The sequence below is a fragment of the Camelus dromedarius genome, chromosome 18, assembly GCF_036321535.1.
Source record: "Camelus dromedarius isolate mCamDro1 chromosome 18, mCamDro1.pat, whole genome shotgun sequence".
Taxonomy (NCBI): domain Eukaryota; kingdom Metazoa; phylum Chordata; class Mammalia; order Artiodactyla; family Camelidae; genus Camelus; species Camelus dromedarius.
In genome coordinates this window covers 20367252-20381572 of record NC_087453.1, presented here as the reverse complement: position 1 = coordinate 20381572, position 14321 = coordinate 20367252, and the positions used below count along the sequence as shown (strand labels likewise).

Sequence of the window (14321 nt, the reverse complement as noted above, 5' to 3'; positions counted from 1 at the left end):
AGCTGCTAAACATCATCAGTAGTACCAGACTACTTTTAAAAATTCTTCTGCCTTGACACTTTATCATTTTAAAGCAACTTCTGCTCAAAACCTTTCAATGATTCCCACTGGGTAGAAGTTGAGTGGAGAAAACAGTTCCTCCAGATACTAATTCTAGCCTACTTTTTATATCCCATCTTTCTTAACTCAACTCATACCTTGTGCTGCAGAAACCCCCAGCTCTTACATTCCTGCCTTCATATTTGCTATTCCCTCTGGAATACTCTCCAGCATTCTGTAAACAAACACCCCATAAAAATGTGAGGCATTAATACCTTCACCTGCTGAATCCTACTCATCTGTTTTTGCTAAGAAATCTGGTTTTGTGAGTTACAAAAACCCCAACTCAGACTACTCAAACTCTAAAGATGAATTTGTTGATGGAGAAGTCCAGTGGTGGGTCAAGCTTCAGGTATGATTTTATCAGGTCTCTGGCTCATTTTTTTCTGCAAGATTTTCTCAGTCCTGACCTCCTCCATGTGATGGTTTTGTTCTCTAGCTGGCTTCCCTCTTGGTGGCTGTGATGGTTAATTTTATGTGTCAACTTGAGGGGCAAAGTTATGCTCAGATAGCTGGTTACACATTTCTGGGTGTGTCTGTGAGGGTGTTTCTGGAAGAGATTAGCATTTGAATGTGTAGACTAAGTAAAGAAGGGCAATGTGAGGCATCATTCAATCTGTTAAAGCCTGAATTGAACAAAAAGGTGGAAGAAAGGTGAATTTGCTCCTTTGCTTGAGCTGAGACATCCGTCTTCTCTTGCCCAGGACACTGGATATCAGTGCTTCTGGTTCTTGGGCTTGTGGACTTGGACCAAATTACATACCGGCTTTCCTGGACCTCTACCTTGCAGATGGCAGATCATGGGACTTCTTGAGCCCAAATAACTATGTGAACCATTTCCTGTAATAAATCTCTTCTTATATATATCTAAACATTTCCTATTGGTTCTATTTCTCTTGTGAACCCTGACTAATACAGTTGCTAAGAAAAAATTCTGCCACAATTCTAGCCACCATACCCTATACTACACTGCCCAGAAGTCAAAAGGATGTCTGTTTCTCATTCTTCACCTTTATTGGGCCAATAACAGTAGGTCCTTAATAATTAGGAGGGTAGGATAGTATAGGGATTTGGCATGCAGGCTCTAAAGTTGGACTCTACCACTTATTAACTGAATGACCTTGGAAAGTTACCCTCTGTGCCAGAGTTTCTGTACAATAGGGATTATAATAGTATCTACCTCATAGGGCTGTTGTGGGAATTAAATAAGCCTGAACAGTGCTTAGCAGATTGCCTGGCAACTGGTAAATGCTCCAATGTTAGCAAGTGTTGCCAGCATATTTCCTCAGAAACATCTCCCTTTATACTGTAATCTTCAGGGATTCTTTTGGACAATGCAGTGTATTCCTAACATTTCTCTGCTGAATTCAAAGCCATTTATTCAACAAATATTAAATGAGGACCTACTGTTTTAGGTACTGAGAAACGAGCAAAACAGGCAAAATCCTATCTTTGTGGAGATCACATTGTAGTGGAAGGTAGGAATGAGAGAGACAATAAACTTATGTTTCAGGTGGTATGTGCTACGGAGAAAAATTCAACAGGAAAGGGTGTGAGCAAATGCAGAGGAATGGAGTGTTGCTATTTTAAATTTGGGCCAAGGAAGGCCTCTCTGAGGAAGTGGCATTTGAGCAGAGACCTGAAGGAGTAAAGGCATGCCACTATCTGGGAGGAGAGCATTTGAGGCAGACACAAGAGCAAGTGAAAAGGCCCTAAGATTACTAGTATGCTTGGGATGTCAGAAGAACAGGAAGGAGGCCAGTGTGGCTGGAGTAGAGTGAGAAGAGGTGAGAGCAGTACAATAGGGATAAGGTCAGAAGACTAAAAGGAGACAGGACCTTATAGGCTATAAAAAAAAATTCTCAGTGCCCGCAGGGAAGAGGATGTCACCAGCACAGGGAAGGTGTATAATCAAGGCCACAAACGGGAAGGGGTGAGTGCCTCATTTTGCCTTGTTGAGGGGCTGATGGGAGGTCAGGGAAGGCCTCTCAGGGGAGGTGGTTCCAGAGCTGAGTCTTGAAGGATGAATAGAAAGCATCTAGGCAGAAGGGAAGGCGCAATCCAAGTAGAGAAAGTGCTACAGCAGAGGGTGCTGAAAGACTGCGGTGTATTCAAGCAAACATGGTAAGGCTGGTACGCAGAGAGGGAGGTAAGGAGCCAGGGAGTGGCCAGAAACAGCAGAGGAGTTTGGCAGGGACTGGATTAATTAATTGGTTGATGGATTTATTCATTCACTCAAGTGTTTATTGAACACTAGGCCTATGCCCTAGGCCTGGTAACATAGTGATGTATACAACAGTCAAAGATTCCTGGTCTCATGGAACTTACCTTCTAGTGGGGAAGACGGGCAAAAACACATAAATAGATTAATAAATGACAAGACTAAGAAAGGCCATGAAGGAAATGAACAAGAGACCAAACTAGTGAACACCTTTAAGCCGGGTGTTCAGGGAAGGCCTCGCTGAGGAGGTTATATTTAAGTAGAGACCTCAGACATAGAAGAAACCAAAAAAAAAAAAAAAAAAAAAAAAAAAAAAGAGAGAGAAGAAGAAGAAACCAGAAGTTAGAAGAGGTGGGGAAAGACGTAAGAACTTTCCTGGCCTTGCTTTCAAGTTGTCACCATCCCTCTAATTTGATTTCTCTTCCTTTTGATGTGAGAGACAGAGGTCGTCAAACAGAAGTATAGCTACAATTGCTGGTCTAGCCGATCCAGGCAGGATTCATTTCAAACTCTGCCCCGTTTTCGAGAATCCTCTTAGGCAGGTTCTGGGGGGAAGTGATGTGAAAATACAACCACAAAAATCACAAGTCGGACGATGCATAGAGAATTTGTCTTCCCAGCCTTCAGGGAAGTCTATAGGTGAGGACTGAAGGTATGTGGTCCTTGTGTGCTCTGGGAAGACCCCCCTCCGGCTGTTCCGCGGAGGCTGGAACACTGATTTAAGTGATAGTTTTCAACAGGAGAAATATTCAGGAGGGAGTACAAACATCCAGATCCAGATCAAACTGTAAAACATGTCCTGCACCCCAAAGGGTAAATTTACTTAAATTTAACCTTTTTTCAGATGGAAATGGCACCTCCTCCCCAGACTCGCCCTCACGGTGGTGTCTCCGCCCACTCCCAACGGGCAGCGTGGAACTTCGTCCACTACAAGCAATAGTTTCCTTGAAAGTGAAAGGACGAACCTCGTACTCCTTCCTTCTTGGTCTCTTCCGCACCCCTCGGCACCGCCCACCGCAGCCTAGTTTGGGCCCCTATCTTCAGACCCTGCCCACCTCCAGGCCTACCCCACCTCCCCACCGTCCTTTGGGTCAACCCTCCTTCCGGCTCCTCCGCAGAGGCTACCTTTGGGCCCCCTCTTCCCGCTAGGCTTCCGGGCCCGCCTCTTTCTGTCCCGCTACAGTCTTTCCACCCTTCTAGACTTCTCTTCAGCCCCGCCTCCAGTACCTTCTCCTCAGCCGCCCCGCCAAGGGCCCCTCCTTCCCCAGCCTCGCCCGAGCCTTCCTCCACCCTTGACTCCTCCTCTGGGCAGGCTGCCGTTTAGCCCCGCCCACAACCCCTCCTTTCAAGCACCTCCCTGTTTCCTGCCTCTGCGAGGCCTCCACTGTCTTCCATACGCATCTTGCGCGCCTCTCCGGCACCGTCAACCTCTCAGCCCCGCCCCGCCTTCAGCTTGGTGGGGGTAAGCGAGTCTCTTTTCCCGCCCTAGCCCCGCCTCCCCAGACTCCCACTTCAGTCCCTCCTTCCTGTCAGGCCCCGCCCAGGCCCCTCCTTCTTCGTCTCCCCGCCGAAGCTCTGGACCTTTCCAAACCTAGGCTGAGGAGGTGGGGAGAGCCCGTGCGCCTGGGGAGCTGGCTGTGTCAGGGCGGGATTGTGACTCCTCGCCGTAGTGTCGCCGTGTCCTTCTCTGGATACCGAGGCAGGGGCAGGGGGTTTCCCGGACTAGGGCCAGAGCGGCGGGCGGGGCCTAGCTGAGGGAAGCCGCTCCGGGCGCCCCCAGCCCCCTGACCCAGTGGTGCCGGCCGAGGGAAGGACTCGCGGCTGCGGGGCTCGCGCTGCTGTCAGTGCGGCTGGGCGCGCGAGCGGCGCGGGCGCAGGGTTGGCTGATCTGAGAGAAGCTGAGGGGGCGGTAGCGGCGGTGGGGAAGACAACCGCGCGTGTGCTCAGCTCCTCACGCCGCGGCCAGGGCCGCCGCCTTCCTCCGTCCCTCCCTCTCTCCCTCCCTTCCGCCCCCGTGTGCGGCGGCACCGCCTCCTTCCGCGCCGCGCGGCTTCCTCCAGACCTCTCAGCGCGGGTGAGTGGGGGCCGCGGGCGTCTCCTTAAAGGTGCGGGTGGGTATTTCTTGTTCCTTTTTGATCTCCCACCTCTCGGTGCGGGCCGCTGCCTATTTTTAGAAACTCTTCTTTCGGCCATTCTGGGAGTCCCGGGAGCCCGAGTAACTCCCGGCCCCCTCCCCCCGGACCTCCCTCCCCTTGGGTCCCGCCGCCCTGGGTCTCCGGCCTGGCCCGCCCGCGCCCGCTCCTGGCCGCCCCCGGCGTTCCCTGCCCGCTTCCTCCCCGCCGGCCGAGCCTGGGCCAGGAGTTGGCGGGGTGGGCCCCGCGCCCGCTCGGAAGTTGGGAGTCTTTTGTGCTCGCGCCCCGCCCCGCCCGGCGAAGGGAGGAGGAGGGAGCGGAGGCCGCGCTGGGGAGGCCTCGGGCGGGCCCGGCCCGGGCTCTGCCCTCGGCCGCGGGCTTCTTCCGGCTCTAATTCTCGTGCTGAGGCTGCAGGCTCCCGGAGGCGCGCAAAACTGGTCGCACTTCGCTCCCCGCGGGGCTGAGCGCCTCCCTGGCCCCCACTTCTCCCCGTCCTGGGCTCGATGCACACCTTGGGCTTAAAGAGGAACAACAGCAGGCCCTGGAGCTGAGTCTGTGTTCCGCACTTCACGCATCCTCTTTGGCCGCGGAGCCTCAGTTTGCCTCTCAGTGAAAAGGGAGAAAGAAAGTCGCCTCGAAGGGTGTTTGGATTCAGTGAGGGAATATGTGAGAGTAGTGTTTAATACCAACAGGTAACGTTTAATGGACTTGACTCAGGAACTTCATAAGTCTTATTTAATGCTTACGACGGCCTCTGGGGTTATCCCCGTTTACAAAAGCAGAAATTAAGGGGCAGAGAGGTTAAATAATGTGCTCCAAATCACAGTAGCCTTAGAAGGGTAAAACCGTGGTGTTAGTACCTGTTACTTATTTCTTAGTGTGAGCCTGTGCAGAAGGGATTTTTGACTTAACCTTCGGTTACACCATTAGTTAAGAGATGTAACTCCCTTCTCCCTGACCCCTGGGCCAGTGTCCACTGTGGTTGAAATCCCATTCTGGATCTATGGGAGGGAAAGGAAGTTACTATGGATTTCTTGCTAATATTGCCAGTTAGAAGTTGTTGGGTGCAGAGACTCCAGATCTCAAACACAACTGATGTTACCTGGGGGTTTGGTTCAAGGAAGGCGTTAAGTCCTTAAGAACAGTAAGGTCCGTTTTTTATATTTGTGGTATGTTCCTCCCCAAACGTTGCTTGTTCTCTATGGTGTTTATAAATCCTGACTCGGGGAAGGGGAGCAGAAAGTGGCTCAAATGAACTGCTTCTGCTCGCTGTGCCTTCAAATAGGGATTTATTTCTCCTATTTTCACATAAGGCCCAAAGGGGTAAAAGTGAACTAAAATTAACTTTGGCAAGTGTTCTAATTTTCCAACGTCTAAAGATCAGGCAGGGGAGTTCCTAGGCCAGGTCTTGAGGAGTCTCCTGAGGTTTGCATTAGTTCTTTGAAGTCTGAAGATTCTGGACTTAAGCGTTGTATATAGGAGCTGGAAGGGGTCTTAATCTGGTCCAACTTTTTTATTTGCCTGTTCCCTTTCCTGTTAACTGAACCTTGGAAAGGGGAAGTAAGTTGTCTAAATTCACAGACTGCTTTAGTGACAGAATCAGAACTAGAATTCCAGTCTTCTGCCTACCTGTCCAGTACTATTTTTATTTCTACCATACTTTACCACCTGTTGAAAGGGCACTAAACTACTTATTCAGGCCTTAAGACCAGGAATCCTGAGTAATTTGAAATCACAAGGAAGTTGTTTAGTCCCAGCATTGAAAGGAGGTTTAGCATTAAAAGGAGGCCAGGTTTTGTGCACATGTGTACCAGTTCTCGTAAGTCATCACTTTTATTGTATAGTTACTTTATTTATGATTTATAGTACTCTTCTGTAACCATTATCTGATCTCATGTCTCATCCAGTTCTATGAGAGAGTTCGCAGAGTTGGTTTATATCTCCTTTTTACAGCTCTAATTGAGAATTGCGACATAGCAAGGTTATGGCACTTGCCTTACTTAGATCACCAAATTAACAATTGGTGAGGACAGGACATCTCTCATGGGCAAAGAATTTGATTTGATGTGACATAATGAACTCAGCTACTCGTTGTGGCTCTGAGCCTCAGTTTCCTTATCTGTAAACTCACAGGGTTGTGGGGGACTATGAGAAATGGCTGTGAAAGTGCATTGTAGTAGTTGTAGTAGTAGAAATAATAGCTAACATTCATTAAGTACTTTCCATGTACGAGTCACTGGACTAAGGACTTTCTGTGGAGTATCTTATTTGATCCTTAGAGCAACTGTATGAGTTAGGCAGTGTTATTATCCCTGTTTTACAGAAGAAGAAACAGGATTAGAGAAGTTAGATGACTTGCTTAGGGTCATGTAATTGATAATTGCAGACAAGAGAAAGCCAGTGTGCTTTTATTTATTCTTTTGTAAAAATATACATAAGATAAAATCTACCATTTTAACCATTTAAAAATGTATAGTTATGTGGCATTAAGTATATTCACATTGTTGTGCAGCCATCACCACCACCATCCATGTCTAAAAATTTTTCATCTTCCCTAGCTGAAATTCTGTATAAACACTAACTTCCTATCTACCCCCAACCACCATTCTGTTTTCTGTCTTTATGAATTTGACTACTCTAGGTACCTCATATAAATGGAATCATACAATGTTTGTCCTTTTGTGACTGGCAAAGCTGGTACTCTAAAGTGCCTCATGTAACCCCATGGTGCTCTGTAAATCCAAAATGTTTACTAGAACTCATCTGCAGTAGGGTGTGGCATGCAGCTCCAGAGCAAGAACCTAGGCCTGATTGTACCCCTCTGATTAAGCTTCCTCCCCCTCTTTCCCCTGCTCTGTATATTAAAGTTCCTTATCATTGAAGTCTTTTTTGGAGATCTCTGCTAGCTTCTTCTGTATCATCCAAAGAGATCTCCTGCTCTTGAAATAGAACCCAGAGGACTTCCCACCCTCGCTTTGTTTGCATCTTCCTTTCTCACTATCCCAGGTTTGGGCATATGGGGCTGCAGTGATCAGGAATAGCTGTGCTATGACAGCAGCTCGGATCAGAACTACTCAGGATGATTAAATGGATTACCTTTATGAAATGCTCCCTCTCTGTGCCCTCCTCTTTCCAAAAGGCACACAAGAGGGATTAGCTTTGGGTTTCCTAGAGGGTGTTTATGGATCCTTATTGCTTGCAGGTGGTTAAGATGGAATTAAATGCTACATTTATAGTCTTTCAGAATTCCCTTTAGTTTGACTGTCTGTGTCTTTGTGTATTTGGGGGGATGCAGTGGTGGGATATGGTATTTATGTGTTTTTTTTTTTCTTTACTTTTTTTTTTTTTTAAAGGTTTTTTTTTTGGTAGGGGAAGTCATTAGGTTTGTTTGTTTGTTTGTTTGTTTGTTTATTTATTTATTTATTTATTTATTTAATTTTAGAGGAGGTTCTGGGGATTGAATCCAGGACCTTGTGCATGCTAAGCACACATTCTACCACTTAAGCTATACCTACTCTCCTGGTATGTATTTATGTTTTTGTAGTTGGAATTTTGTCCTGATGCTGACAGGGGGTTGGGATGGTAGGGTTGCAGGGATGGATAATAGGTCAACAAACACAGATCTGAGCATGTTGCACTTCCCTTAAAAATGTAATGGGCCAACATCATCTACATATTAAAGTCTAAATCCCTGAGTGTGATAATAAGGTCAGAGTGTATTGAATTGTTTACTGGATACAATCCTGTAGTTCAGGGACTTAAAGTCATGAAAACCAGCCAGCCACCTGGCCAACATTTGAATTGGCTACCTGTTGAGATTGTGTTTCACTGGGCACCTCATTATTGGAAAGTTTTCTATTTATGGAACGATTATTAAGCATCTGCCTTGCATAATACTAAGCTTGGGAATTTGGGTGTCTTGGCAGGGAAGAAAGGCAAGGAAATAGTGTTAGAATTGTGACAGGGACAAGCATCTTGAGAGTACAGAGGAATGGTAATTAACCTAGCCTTGGAAGGTCAGGGAAGGCTTCCTTGGAGAAAGTGGCTAAGTCTTGACCTGGTTCCTAGACGTAAACCAGGAAAAGAAGATACTGGGAGAGTTGAGGACAAGACAGGAAAGACTGTTCTAGGCAGGAGGAATAGCATGTCTAGAGATGGTGGTGGTAATAGGTGAGACTTTTGGCCATTTACTATATCTACCAGGTGCCATTCTAAGCATTTAACATGTGTTAACTCATTTCCTTACATAACCACCCTGAGAGGTACATACTATTACTATTCTCATTCTGTAGGTGAGAAAACAAATCCAGAGGGGTTAAATAAGTTTCTTAAGATTCCTGGGTAGAGCATAAAGCATGAGATGGGTGGATGTGCAAGAGATGAGACTGGCAGAGCAGAGGCCAAGTCATAAAAGGGCTTTGTTGCCCAGGTTGGAGAGTTTGGACTTCATTTTGGTGAGGGGGCCATGATCCTGCGTGTATTTTAGAAGGGTATCTCTAGCTGTTCGGGGAATGGATTGGAGGGCTAGAGCACCATGGACAAAGAGACCAGTTGGGAGGCTTTTGCAGTAGTGCAGGCAAGAGGTGATGGTGTCTCAAATGAATGTTGTGTGTGTGTGTGTGTAGAGAAGAGATGGAATTGAATGATGAGATGCAATCATAGATTGTTGGTGTGGAGGGTAAAGGAGAAATCAAGGGAGACTTCAAGATTTCCACCTCGTGCAGTTGTATAGACAGGGATGCTGTTTATTAAGGTGAGGACACTGGAGGAGGAGCACATAAGAGGTGGGGAGGATTTCTCATGTAGCGTCTGCTTTCACTTACCTTCTTCCAGTTATTGATTGTAGTTCTCCGAGGGGAGCGACTGGGGAGCAGGGGTGAGGGAGAGTACAGCACAGCAAATTTGGTAACTGTCCTTGGCTAAACTGGATGATGTAGACACTGGTTTTGGAAAGGAGGAAATATTAGCTCTTAGACATCCAGGCCTTGCACAGCCCTGAAGACTGCTTATGTTAAAAAAAAAAAAAAAGAAAGGAAAGCTTATGTTTTCTCTAGACAACATCCTTTGGCATTGCTCTCTCCATTTATTAGTGTCCCTCTTTAAGTCACCTCTGCTTCCTCTCTGCTAGGCATTGGGAAAACAAAGATGAGTAAAATAGCTTGAGGAGCTTTCATTCAAAAGGGGAGCAGAACTCAGTAGCTTAAATACTGTAGTGGAGGGGAGCGAGTGGGCTGAGACAGGTCAGATGAGAGTGGGACAGGATGGGGAGGGACCAGGAGGGATGTTTATTAGAGACTGGAGACCCTGCTCCATGCTCCAGTCTTTTTGTCAGGTGGTGAAAGTCCAGGCGTATTCAAAGGGCCAGGTTTATTCATTTGAGTAACAATGGGAAATAATGACTGGATGACCCCCAGGGTCCGTTCTAGCAATAACATTTTATGATTCTAGGATGATAATTTAGACAGTGTATATCTTGGAGAGAGATTTTCTTTCTTCCGTTCTCTTCCCTCCCACCCTCTCTCCCTCTCTCCTCCCATTTCTTCCTTAGTTAGGCAATGGTAGGGGTGTAGGGGTGGACATAGGAGGGTTTTCACATGAGTGTCCATAAAAACCTAGTTTTATTCAGTTTTAGCTTTGTATATAAAATGTACAACTGGAGGGGAGAAGGTGGCAAGTAGTAATATTAGCCTGCTGTCTTACAGCTGCCCCCTGGGTACTGAAAGGAAAGTTTCAGACCCATGATGGCATGAAGCTCATGGACTCTCAGGACCAGAGAGAAAGGGCATTGGGATGAATTGGGAGCCTAGTCTTAAGTCTGAGGATCTTTGGTCTGGTCCCTGAGTTGGTGTGGGCTTGACCAAGCCCTTTTTCTTCTCTGGCCCTATTTCCTCATAAAATAATCTAGGGGGGCCAAAGGGTGAGGACTGGGGACAGAAAAAGGATTGGAGTTTCCTCTCTAGGGAGGAATAATCGGTGAATAACTAGAGACAGGCATCTGCTCAAGTATTATTGTTAGTTATCTCTTCTGTTTCTACAGGCCTTCCTTTTTCCTTAGAGTTTTAGTGTCTTTCTGTTACTTCATAATGACCTACATATGAATAAATGTGCTGTACCTCCTGGGAGGAGATGAGGAAGGATGAATTCTAGTCTATATCCCCAAAGAGCCATTTAGACTGTCTGCTGCCCTCTGCTCTTTATGCTGGAGTAGGAGTGGGGAGTTTGTGATTGAATACTCAGGTTTTCTGAGGCTCAGACACATGTATATGGAGTGCTCCACTGACTAAAGTGCAAATCTGGCCATCTTCCCAACATGCCCAGTGCAGTCCCACTGGGGGAGATAGCTTTCATGGGCTCTTACTGCTTGCCAAACTCATGTTAATTGTAATTACCTAGTACTCCCTGGGTGAAGTTTACTGACAAGTCTTCCTGTCTCTAAACGGGGGTTGGACTGGATAATCTTGAATCATACTTTGACCTCTTAATGGTCTGAATATCTGATTTTATGGAAGTGGCTTAAGGATTCATCTCTGGAAGGAGAAAGGGCTTTGTTAGAGGATTGAGAGTATCTTACAGGGTTAAATTCTGGATTCACAGATACCTTTCAGTATGTAAACAGATGGATATTGCTTTTTAGAGTGGACATATTGCTGAAAAATTGCTTGTGAAATGAATTTATCGAACTGAGTCTACTGAGTTCCATCATAAACTTGGAGCTGTTGTCCCATGGGGCAAACTTGAAGTCTAAGACTAACAAACTATATCTAAATAGGTGGCAAACTGTTTAAAATCATAGAATAAAAGGAAAATAAAAAACCACTATAAGATTCCCAAGCAGTACTAGGACTGGAAAAACACTAGACCAAAAATTTGCATTTCCTCAGAGCTTTAGCTTTATGAGGTAGATAACTCGGCTGAAGTTACCTGACCCTTGAAATGCCATCTCTAGAGCCTGAGTAGTTCTGTTTGTCAAGATAAGAATCATTGCTTTATTCCAAGTAAGTATTCTTATTTAGAAGGCCAGATTTAGAAGCTTAATGTTATTGGCCAGGTTTTCTTCATTCCAGAGGTATTTACTTGGTATTTAGCAGTCTCCTGTTTGTTTTATTAAGGATTTCACTAAGCCTAGTTACAGGTGATGTTTGCATGGTATCTGTTGATCTGTTTGTTTAGCTTCCTTTAATTCTTTTTGTTAGGGAAAGCAAGCTCAGCAGATTTAAAAGAATCATTTCCATAACTCATTATTTCTCTATGTCTGGGTTTCCTTTCTGGAAGGTATGATCATGCTACACTGAGAAGTCAAATGTTGCTCCCTGCTTACACAGACCATTTTAAGGCTTTGGGACTTTGTTCTTCCATATGGCTGTAAGCTGGCACTGAGGAATGGTGCTTCCAATATAATAATATCGCTATGCTTGAATCAGTTGAACACAAGAATAAGTTTTCTTCATAACTTAAAGACTCACCCTGAAATGATTTTTCACACCGATTAAATTAACTCTTACTAAAATTGGGATCTTAGGTAGAGTTACCCTGCTAAATAGTTTACCTAGCTGCTGTAGCAAGATTGTGCTTGGAAGTCCAACGGCCTTCCATCCCTAAGTTCAACCATTTGTTCCAGGAATTTGGAGTACCTGCTATGTGTACTCCCTAAGGAGAACATAAAAACCAAACAACACGTGATTCCTGCCTTCAAATCACATTCAGTCTTGAGAGAGACAGGGAGAAGTACAACAGGTCCTAGCTTGTTCTTACCTCTTGCTACCCTGGCCTGGATATTTGGGTTGAGGGTTCAGACTGGAAATAGCAGAACTGATGGGTGTATCACTAGGCAGGGAGACCTATTTGAATATCTGACTTCCAGTGTTTCAGTTTATTTTCAGCCTTCCCTCCCTCTCTTCCTTTCTTCTGCCTGTTATCCAAGGTTTATCCTCTGTTGCTGAGGTGTCCGACACCCAGTGTGTAAAGTCAAGAACCTTCAGGTAGGGGACAACATTGTCCTTCAGGTTTGGGTGTTCATACATCTGCCTAGCGCTTTCCCTGTTCTCCTCACATCAGTTCTCTGGCTGGCTTCTAGAAAGATTTGGCACTGTGTAGCTTCTTATTTAGGAATGAAGAAAATTAAGTTTCATATTGAATTATTTTAAGTTTTATTATACTCAGTTTTGAAATAAAATAGCTCTCTATTTTGCTCGCTAGTAGAATTATTTGAGGTGTGGTTTCTGGCACTTAATCAATTTGTGACTTATTAACTGACAGAACTGTGGTTCGTTGTTACTGTCTCTGCCAGTCTTCTTTGACAACTTCAGCATGGAGCCCTAGGAAATGAGGGAACATTGATTTACCCTGTCTTGAAGGGCTCTTCTTCTTCTCTTGTCCCTACCCTCAAAAAATAAATGTTATTTGGAATGCTATGTTGTCTTCATGATTTCTTCCAACAATTTAGCCTTGCCTATGAGGTCTCAAAAGAAGAGGAAATATGCCTGTGTTTGTCCTCAGAGGTTGGGGAGAATATCGAAATCAGTCAGCTAAACTGTATGGACCCCACTAAGTGTCTTCCTTAGTGCTGTGAGGGATGTAAATGTGTAAAGCATACTCTTGCCTTCAGGAAACCTATGGTCTCTTAGAAGGTAATCATGAAGATACAGCTAATAATAAGGCAGTTTTGGTGTAGAGAGTTTGGTTCGGAAGACTAAGGTCTTACTCTTGTTCCTTGGAACTAATTTGGCCAGGTAAACTGGAATAAGTCATTTTCCCTCTCTGAACCTCCATTTTCTCATCAATGAAATGAGATTAATATCCTATATCTTGCTTTCCTCACAGTGTTACTGTGAGGAGCAAGTTAGATAATGTTACTAAAAATGCATTATGAAACCAGATGATGCAATTTATATGTGAAGAATCCTTGAGTCATTTGTCAGAGGTAATAGGTAAATAGAGTTTTCCATAGAAGGGGAGATGTTGTGCCTAGAGTGATCAAGAAGAGTGATCTGGACCAGGCTTGGGATTGGGAGAAAGAATGATGGAAGCATTTAGACAGGCTATGATGGAGCAAAGGACTGTAGGCAAAATTGTTAAGGGGGAAGAGTGAGTGAATGTTCTCCCACCACATACTCAAGTCATAGGGTTCAGCTTTAGTAGTTATTGATAGTTTTCAGAGGCATACGAGATCACACTCTCATCAGCTGTGAATGAAAGAATTCCTGTTGCTCCACGTCCTTGGCAACACTTAGCATTGTCTGTCTTTTTCATTTTATGTCATTCTGGTCAGTGTGTAGTTGCAGATATTAATTTTAAGAACCACGATATGAACTCTCAGGTAGCAGTACCATAAAGGGGTAGAGTGGGAAGTTCAAAGGAGGGAGAGATTACTTCAAGGGTCATTTATGGAGGAGTGAGCATTTGAGCTGGGCCTTGTAGGATAAGGATAGTCACCATGTATTATGCAGGATCATCCCAATTCTAATATCCTGTCTGGTTGTGATTATAAATTATGAAACTGTGGCTGGACCAAATCTCCCAGACTTCCCAGAAGCAGCACCCAGGTATCTTAGTTGCTGTGCTGCTCTCCCCTCCCCCTTTGTTTCCAGAAAGTATGGTCACAGGAGATATAGGCTCCAGAGATGGGGAAAGGACATACTGTGCAACGGGAACAACTTGAGCAGAAACATAGATAGGTGACTGTATCAAGTGGCATTGTATTCCTGCTAATGAGCAGAGTGGGGAGGGCATGTCCCATACTTTGTGGGTGGGTGGTGCCTTCTCATAGCCTCCTGGAGCAGGTGGCAAATACTGTTCCCAAGCCAATTTGTATTTAAATTGGATAGGATAGGAATGGCCTCTTTGCCTATGAATTACATTATTTTAGGGAA

At 45.2% G+C, this 14321-nt stretch overlaps 1 protein-coding gene across 9 annotated transcripts in view; it reads left to right on the top strand.

The window, feature by feature from the left end:
* The first annotated feature begins 3847 nt into the window (after nucleotides 1-3847).
* Nucleotides 3848-14321, top strand: part of RALY (RALY heterogeneous nuclear ribonucleoprotein) — a 77084-nt gene continuing 66610 nt past the window's right edge. For 2 of the 9 annotated variants that reach the window (XM_064475755.1, XM_064475754.1), the window contains exon 1: nucleotides 3954-4394. The gene's annotated coding sequence lies outside the window, so the exon portion shown is untranslated. Of the gene's footprint in view, nucleotides 3925-3953; nucleotides 4395-14321 lie in introns of those variants that run through there. The other 7 variants (XM_064475756.1, XM_064475753.1, XM_064475757.1 and 4 more) reach the window with 7 other exon arrangements.